The 7,030-nt window shown below is 48.7% G+C and overlaps 2 long non-coding RNA genes across 2 annotated transcripts; both read left to right on the top strand.

Annotated features, from left to right (window-relative positions):
* The first annotated feature begins 2,881 nt into the window (after positions 1 to 2,881).
* On the top strand, positions 2,882 to 3,353 carry LOC114478741 (uncharacterized). Its single transcript, XR_003675904.1, has 2 exons — positions 2,882 to 2,930; positions 3,157 to 3,353. It is a non-coding gene; the product is annotated as an uncharacterized LOC114478741 (long non-coding RNA).
* Positions 3,354 to 4,311: 958 nt separating this feature from the next.
* On the top strand, positions 4,312 to 4,783 carry LOC114478739 (uncharacterized). The gene is made up of 2 exons (XR_003675903.1): positions 4,312 to 4,360; positions 4,587 to 4,783. It is a non-coding gene; the product is annotated as an uncharacterized LOC114478739 (long non-coding RNA).
* The last annotated feature ends 2,247 nt before the right edge of the window (positions 4,784 to 7,030 follow it).

The raw sequence follows: 7,030 nt of genomic DNA on the forward strand, positions 1-7,030 counted from the left end.
AGCAGATGTGTGTACAAACATCTGTTTAGTGCTCGTCACTTCTTTACATGGGAATTATGACCAAAACCAGTGCTTCTAAAACATATCAGCATTAACACTAAAAAGATCATTAAAACAATTATTGTGACGGCTTGAAATAAACATAAAATCTATGTGACGCCGTACAGATAATCTGGATCCAGTTAGATTGATTGATTGGTGATCAGCCAATCACAGCCAGCCATTTGACAATGGTAAATAAAGAGTGAACAGTAATGACTAAAGTAACAAAAAGTTATAATAGTTGCTCCAAAAGTGGCAACTAAAGAGGAACCAGGTGGTATTAATGGCTAAAGGTCGTTAAAATGTAAAATGAGCAAAATGTGGCAAACAATAGTGAAAAGTGGCAAATGTGTCGAACAAAAAGATGGAAACAAGTGTTATTTATTGGGCCAGAGGTAGGTTATTTAGATTAATACTGGCAAAAAATGCTTAAAGAAAGGACAAAAATGTAAAAAAAATTGCAAAAATAGACAAAAAATAGGAAAAAAGGAAATTTATTGGTAAAAGGAGCTAAAATCTGAAAAAACAAAAAAGTGGGTCAAAGGAAGTTGCAAAATTAAATGAAGACATAAAGAGCCACATGTTGAGAATCCCTGACTTCATAACAGCTGTATCATGGTCATAGTAAATGAATTTAATAAACTACATTAGGAGTTGACGTCACCCTACCCTACGAGGAGCAGTGACATGAGAGGATGGAGACGTTTTATGGTAGAGGTGTTTATATTTTATACCTTTAGCTCTGTGTGTGATGTACATCATACAAATAACAGAAAACCATCCAAATTAATCCATATTTAGCCTTTATCAACGAAACATATACAGTATGTAATTACAGTTCATATAGGAGCTGATATCTAATCATTTTTTAGACAGATGGAGACAGTCAGAAGGAGATGAAGATGATTTTATTCTGCAGGACAACAGAAGGATCAGAACTTTAAAACTATAAAACTGTTGTAAGTTCTTCAAAAGCTGTCACTTATTTTGGTTTTCAGGTGTTTATGTATTTCATTTATAGTGGTTTCATTAGAAACTTTCATATTCTGTGAGGCTTTAGGCAGTGGTTCTCAACCTTTTCAGGCCGTGACCCCCAAAATAAAGGTCCCAGAGAGCGGGGACCCTCCAAAATAAAGGTCCCATAGAGTGGGGACCCTCCAAAATAAAGGTCTCAGAGAGTGGGGACCCTCCAAAATAAAGGTCCCAGAGAGCGGGGACCCTCCAAAATAAAGGTCCCAGAGAGCGGGGACCCTCCAAAATAAAGGTTCCAGAGAGCGGGGACCCTCCAAAATAAAGGTCCCAGAGAGCGGGGACCCTCCAAAATAAAGGTTCCAGAGAGCGGGGACCCTCCAAAATAAAGGTCCCATAGAGCGGGGACCCTCCAAAATAAAGGTCCCAGAGAGCGGGGACCTTCCAAAATAAAGGTTTCAGAGAGCAAGGACCCTCCAAAATAAAGGTCCCATAGAGTGGGGACCCTCCAAAATAAAGGTCTCAGAGAGTGGGGACCCTCCAAAATAAAGGTCCCAGAGAACGGGGACCCTCCAAAATAAAGGTCTCAGAGAGCGGGGACCCTCTAAAATAAAGGTCCCAGAGAGCGGGGACCTTCCAAAATAAAGGTCCCATAGAGCGGGGACCCTCCAAAATAAAGGTTTCAGAGAGCAAGGACCCACCAAAATAAAGGTCCCAGAGAGTGGGGACCCTCCAAAATAAAGGTCCCAGAGTGCAGGGACCCTGCAAAAATAAAGGTCCCAGAGAGCGGGGACCTTCCAAAATAAAGGTACCATAGAGAGCGGGGACCCTGCAAAAATAAAGGTCCCAGAGAGCGGGGACCTTCCAAAATAAAGGTCCCATAGAGAGCGGGGACCCTCCAAAATAAAGGTCCCAGAGAGCGGGGACCTTCCAAAATAAAGGTCCCATAGAGAGCGGGGACCCTCCAAAATAAAGGTTCCAGAGAGCGGGGGACCCTCCAAAATAAAGGTCCCATAGAGAGCGGAGACCCTCCAAAATAAAGGTCTCAGAGAGCGGGGACCCTCCAAATTAAAGGTTCCAGAAAGCGGGGACCCTCCAAATTAAAGGTCCCATAGAGAGCGAGGACCCTCCAAAAATAAAGGTTCCAGAGAGCGGGGACCCTCCAAAATAAAGGTCCCAGAGAGCAGGGACCCTCCAAAATAAAGGTTCCAGAGAGCGGGGACCCTCCAAATTAAAGGTCCCATAGAGAGCGCGGACCCTCCAAAATAAAGGTTCCAGAGAGTGGGGACCCTCCAAAATAAAGGTCCCAGAGAGCGGGGACCCTCCAAAATAAAGGTCTCAGAGAGCGGGGACCCTCTAAAATAAAGGTCCCAGAGAGCGGGGACCTTCCAAAATAAAGGTCCCATAGAGCGGGGACCCTCCAAAATAAAGGTCCCAGAGAGCGGGGACCTTCCAAAATAAAGGTTTCAGAGAGCAAGGACCCACCAAAATAAAGGTCCCAGAGAGTGGGGACCCTCCAAAATAAAGGTCCCAGAGAGTGGGGACCCTCCAAAATAAAGTTCCCAGAGTGCAGGGACCCTCCAAAATAAAGGTTTCAGAGAGCAAGGACCCACCAAAATAAAGGTCCCAGAGAGTGGGGACCTTCCAAAATAAAGGTCCCATAGAGAGCAGGGACCCTCCAAAATAAAGGTTCCAGAGAGCGGGGACCCTCCAAAATAAAGGTCCCATAGAGAGCAGGGACCCTCCAAAATAAAGGTTCCAGAGAGCGGGGGACCCTCCAAAATAAAGGTCCCATAGAGAGCGGAGACCCTCCAAAATAAAGGTCTCAGAGAGCGGGGACCCTCCAAAAATAAAGGTTCCAGAGAGCGGGGACCCTCCAAAATAAAGGTCCCAGAGAGCAGGGACCCTCCAAAATAAAGGTTCCAGAGAGCGGGGACCCTCCAAATTAAAGGTCCCATAGAGAGCGAGGACCCTCCAAAACAAAGGTTCCAGAGAGCGGGGACCTTCCAAAATAAAGGTTTCAGAGAGCAAGGACCCTCCAAAATAAAGGTCCCATAGAGCGGGGACCCTCCAAAATAAAGGTGCCAGGGAGCGGGGACCTTCCAAAATAAAGGTTTCAGAGAGCAAGGACCCTCCAAAATAAAGGTTCCAGAGAGCGGGGACCCTCCAAAATAAAGGTCCCATAGAGCGGGGACCCTCCAAAATAAAGGTCCCAGAGAGTGGGGACCCTCCAAAATAAAGGTCCCAGAGTGCAGGGACCCTCTAAAATAAAGGTCCAAGAGAGCGGGGACCTTCCAAAATAAAGGTCCCATAGAGAGCGGGGACCCTCCAAAATAAAGGTCCCAGAGAGCGGGGACCTTCCAAAATAAAGGTCCCATAGAGAGCGGGGACCCTCCAAAATAAAGGTTCCAGAGAGCGGGGGACCCTCCAAAATAAAGGTCCCATAGAGAGCGGAGACCCTCCAAAATAAAGGTCTCAGAGAGCGGGGACCCTCCAAATTAAAGGTTCCAGAAAGCGGGGACCCTCCAAATTAAAGGTCCCATAGAGAGCGAGGACCCTCCAAAAATAAAGGTTCCAGAGAGCGGGGACCCTCCAAAATAAAGGTCCCAGAGAGCAGGGACCCTCCAAAATAAAGGTTCCAGAGAGCGGGGACCCTCCAAATTAAAGGTCCCATAGAGAGCGCGGACCCTCCAAAATAAAGGTTCCAGAGAGTGGGGACCCTCCAAAATAAAGGTCCCAGAGAGCGGGGACCCTCCAAAATAAAGGTCTCAGAGAGCGGGGACCCTCTAAAATAAAGGTCCCAGAGAGCGGGGACCTTCCAAAATAAAGGTCCCATAGAGCGGGGACCCTCCAAAATAAAGGTCCCAGAGAGCGGGGACCTTCCAAAATAAAGGTTTCAGAGAGCAAGGACCCACCAAAATAAAGGTCCCAGAGAGTGGGGACCCTCCAAAATAAAGGTCCCAGAGAGTGGGGACCCTCCAAAATAAAGTTCCCAGAGTGCAGGGACCCTCCAAAATAAAGGTTTCAGAGAGCAAGGACCCACCAAAATAAAGGTCCCAGAGAGTGGGGACCTTCCAAAATAAAGGTCCCATAGAGAGCAGGGACCCTCCAAAATAAAGGTTCCAGAGAGCGGGGACCCTCCAAAATAAAGGTCCCATAGAGAGCAGGGACCCTCCAAAATAAAGGTTCCAGAGAGCGGGGGACCCTCCAAAATAAAGGTCCCATAGAGAGCGGAGACCCTCCAAAATAAAGGTCTCAGAGAGCGGGGACCCTCCAAAAATAAAGGTTCCAGAGAGCGGGGACCCTCCAAAATAAAGGTCCCAGAGAGCAGGGACCCTCCAAAATAAAGGTTCCAGAGAGCGGGGACCCTCCAAATTAAAGGTCCCATAGAGAGCGAGGACCCTCCAAAACAAAGGTTCCAGAGAGCGGGGACCTTCCAAAATAAAGGTTTCAGAGAGCAAGGACCCTCCAAAATAAAGGTCCCATAGAGCGGGGACCCTCCAAAATAAAGGTGCCAGGGAGCGGGGACCTTCCAAAATAAAGGTTTCAGAGAGCAAGGACCCTCCAAAATAAAGGTTCCAGAGAGCGGGGACCCTCCAAAATAAAGGTCCCATAGAGCGGGGACCCTCCAAAATAAAGGTCCCAGAGAGTGGGGACCCTCCAAAATAAAGGTCCCAGAGTGCAGGGACCCTCTAAAATAAAGGTCCAAGAGAGCGGGGACCTTCCAAAATAAAGGTCCCATAGAGAGCGGGGACCCTCCAAAATAAAGGTCCCAGAGAGCGGGGACCTTCCAAAATAAAGGTCCCATAGAGAGCAGGGACCCTCCAAAATAAAGGTTCCAGAGAGCGGGGGACCCTCCAAAATAAAGGTCCCATAGAGAGCGGAGACCCTCCAAAATAAAGGTCTCAGAGAGCGGGGACCCTCCAAAAATAAAGGTTCCAGAGAGCGGGGACCCTCCAAAATAAAGGTCCCAGAGAGCAGGGACCCTCCAAAATAAAGGTTCCAGAGAGCGGGGACCCTCCGAATTAAAGGTCCCATAGAGAGCGAGGACCCTCCAAAATAAAGGTTCCAGAGAGCGGGGACCCTCCAAAATAAAGGTCTCAGAGAGCGGGTACCCTCCAAAAATAAAGGTCACAGAGAGTGGGGACCCTCCAAAATAAAGGTCACAGAGAGCGGGGACCCTCCAAAATAAAGGTCTCAGAGAGTGGGGACCCTCCAAAATAAAGGTCCCATAGAGAACAGGGACCCTCCAAAATAAAGGTTCCAGAGAGCGGGGGACCCTCCAAAATAAAGGTCCCATAGAGAGCGGAGACCCTCCAAAATAAAGGTCTCAGAGAGCGGGGACCCTCCAAAAATAAAGGTTCCAGAGAGCGGGGACCCTCCAAAATAAAGGTCCCATAGAGCGGGGACCCTCCAAAATAAAGGTCCCAGAGAGCGGGGACCTTCCAAAATAAAGGTTTCAGAGAGCAAGGACCCTCCAAAATAAAGGTCCCATAGAGTGGGGACCCTCCAAAATAAAGGTCTCAGAGAGTGGGGACCCTCCAAAATAAAGGTCCCAGAGAGCGGGGACCCTCCAAAATAAAGGTCTCAGAGAGCGGGGACCCTCTAAAATAAAGGTCCCAGAGAGCGGGGACCTTCCAAAATAAAGGTCCCATAGAGCGGGGACCCTCCAAAATAAAGGTTCCAGAGAGCGGGGACCCTCCAAATTAAAGGTCCCATAGAGAGCGAGGACCCTCCAAAATAAAGGTTCCAGAGAGCGGGGACCCTCCAAAATAAAGGTCTCAGAGAGCGGGTACCCTCCAAAAATAAAGGTCACAGAGAGTGGGGACCCTCCAAAATAAAGGTCTCAGAGAGTGGGGACCCTCCAAAATAAAGGTCCCATAGAGAGCAGGGACCCTCCAAAATAAAGGTTCCAGAGAGCGGGGGACCCTCCAAAATAAAGGTCCCATAGAGAGCGGAGACCCTCCAAAATAAAGGTCTCAGAGAGCGGGGACCCTCCAAAAATAAAGGTTCCAGAGAGCGGGGACCCTCCAAAATAAAGGTCCCAGAGAGCAGGGACCCTCCAAAATAAAGGTTCCAGAGAGCGGGGACCCTCCAAAATAAAGGTCTCAGAGAGTGGGGACCCTCCAAAATAAAGGTCCCATAGAGAGCGGGGACCCTCCAAAATAAAGGTCCCATAGAGCGGGGACCCTCCAAAATAAAGGTTCCAGAGAGCGGGGACCCTCCAAATTAAAGGTCCCATAGAGAGCGAGGACCCTCCAAAATAAAGGTTCCAGAGAGCGGGGACCCTCCAAAATAAAGGTCTCAGAGAGCGGGTACCCTCCAAAAATAAAGGTCACAGAGAGTGGGGACCCTCCAAAATAAAGGTCTCAGAGAGTGGGGACCCTCCAAAATAAAGGTCCCATAGAGAGCAGGGACCCTCCAAAATAAAGGTTCCAGAGAGCCGGGGACCCTCCAAAATAAAGGTCCCATAGAGAGCGGAGACCCTCCAAAATAAAGGTCTCAGAGAGCGGGGACCCTCCAAAAATAAAGGTTCCAGAGAGCGGGGACCCTCCAAAATAAAGGTCCCAGTGAGCAGGGACCCTCCAAAATAAAGGTTCCAGAGAGCGGGGACCCTCCAAATTAAAGGTCCCATAGAGAGCGAGGACCCTCCAAAATTAAGGTTCCAGAGAGCGGGGACCCTCCAAAATAAAGGTCTCAGAGAGCGGGTACCCTCCAAAAATAAAGGTCACAGAGAGTGGGGACCCTCCAAAATAAAGGTCACAGAGAGCCGGGACCCTCCAAAATAAAGGTCTCAGAGAGTGGGGACCCTCCAAAATAAAGGTCCCATAGAGAGCGGGGACCCTCCAAAATAAAGGTCCCAGAGAGTGGGGACCCTCCAAAATAAAGGTCCCAGAGAGTGGGGACCCTCCAAAATAAAGGTCCCATAGAGAGCGGGGACCCTCCAAAATAAAGGTCCCAGAGAGCGGGGACCCTCCAAAATAAAGGTCCCAGAGAGTGGGGACCCTCCAAAATAAAG

The sequence above is a fragment of the Gouania willdenowi genome, chromosome 17, assembly GCF_900634775.1.
Source record: "Gouania willdenowi chromosome 17, fGouWil2.1, whole genome shotgun sequence".
In the NCBI taxonomy this organism is placed as follows: Eukaryota; Metazoa; Chordata; class Actinopteri; order Blenniiformes; family Gobiesocidae; genus Gouania; species Gouania willdenowi.